The sequence below is a fragment of the Myotis lucifugus genome, unplaced genomic scaffold, assembly GCF_000147115.1.
Source record: "Myotis lucifugus unplaced genomic scaffold, Myoluc2.0 scaffold_94, whole genome shotgun sequence".
Taxonomy (NCBI): Eukaryota; Metazoa; Chordata; class Mammalia; order Chiroptera; family Vespertilionidae; genus Myotis; species Myotis lucifugus.
The window spans coordinates 3,173,319-3,175,083 of record NW_005871142.1 but is presented as its reverse complement, the minus strand read 5'-3'; positions in this window follow the sequence as shown (position 1 = coordinate 3,175,083).

Sequence of the window (1,765 nt, the reverse complement as noted above, 5' to 3'; positions counted from 1 at the left end):
GGAACAAGTAGAGGTGAGCTCTGGAAGGATTTCGTGGGCACTACATACCCCTTTTACCCAAACCTGGAGAGGAAGAGGGCAGGGCTGGGAAAGAGAAAACAAACTAAACTTTAATTTAAAAAGAAAGAGAGAAAGACCTAAGCTCCAAGCCAGAGCCTTACCCCAAAGCTTCGGGCTTTCAGTCTCGGGTCTCAGTTCAACCACCGCCACCAGGAAGTCCTCCCACCACCTCAGCTCTAAGAAGCCTCCCCCCCTCCCTCCTTTCCCCTTTGAGACTCAACTAGCCCCTGGGCCCTGTGTCTCCACAAAGTGTCAAAGTTTCTAGGCAAGAAAAAAATGCCCCACACCGCAGCCCCTGCCCCTTCCCCACACACAAGGACTCTGAGCACCGTGGTCCCCGGAGAATCTCAAATCCCATCTGCTTCCCTGTTAACGGTCACTCTGGGATCGGAGCGCACAGACACCCCAGCCTCGCCCAAGGCAGTCAGAGAAACCGCCCCCGCCCCCACCCCCATTCTGGCTGAGAAGAGGTGGAGAACCCCACCTCAGCATCCCTGCTGAGGCCCCACCCGGGGCCTGGAGAGAGGAGCAGCCAGGTAAGGCCAGGGGTGCAGGGGAAGTAAGCCAAGCACCTCCACTCTTCTCCAGAACAGCCACTGTGATTCAGGACGAAAGCTGAGTCCCACAGAGGCCAGCAAAGGAGAAGACAGGCGTCAAATTCTTAAACCTGAAAGCCAGGATCGCACTGAAGACCCTGCTCAGAAATCCTATCTGTCGCCCTGGCTCCCCAATAGGGTACCCCCCCCACACACACACACACACACGCACACACACGCACAGGCACCCGCACACCCCAGCCCCTCAGTAATTCAAGAGGCATCAGGGACCTTCGCCTGGAGTTCCAAATGCTCCCAAGCACAACAGTCGCCTGGGAAGCAGGGGGGCACTTCACAAATCCGCTCGGAAAACACCTCGCCTGGACCGGGCCCTGTAAAATGCCCCAAGCGCTCAATAACCGGGGCTGTTATGCTCGGGGTAGGTAGGGCCTTACACAGGGCAGCGTGGCTGAGACTAGTCCAGATCCCACGTTACGAGTGGAGGACCCACCCCCGCCGATGCTCCTTCCCTGCCCACGTGCCTCCCTGTGCCAGAGCCGGGAAGTCCAGCCATCCAGATGTGGTGGCGAGAGGCGGCCACTTCCGGAAGGGGAAGCGCCCCTCGCTCCGCACCTCCCCGCCCTCTCCATCCTGGGGGGGGGGGGGGGAGGGGGATGGCCGACCCCCCGGGGGAGGGGACCCTTGGCACCCGGGGGGGGGGGGGGGGGGCCTGGGCAAAGGCGGCCGGGGCTGACACCTTGGGGCGGCCCGGGTCCCAACCCACGTCAGGGCCGGCGCTGCGGGGCGGTTCCCGGGAAAGGGTTTCTAGGGGCCGAGAACAAAACGCCCCCCCTTGGGGAAAGGGGTTGGGGGCCGGCGCCCAGGCGGGAAATCACTTTTTGGGGGACCCTCGGGATAACCTCTGTCGGCTCGAGAGGCGACCCATCCACTGTCCCGGGTGTATACTTGGGTCCTAGCCCAAGGCATACCCACCCCCGAGCTCACCTTTTCTGCACTCTATCTCTCTCTCCTCAGGGAGGGCCGAGGTTACTCACTTTCCACTATCCTACTCCAGTTTAAAGAATGGCCAGAGGAGGGCTATCTGAGCTTACCCCCCGTCCTCTGGACCCATGGACCAAGGCAAACACACGAGAGGTCAGGTTCTCGCG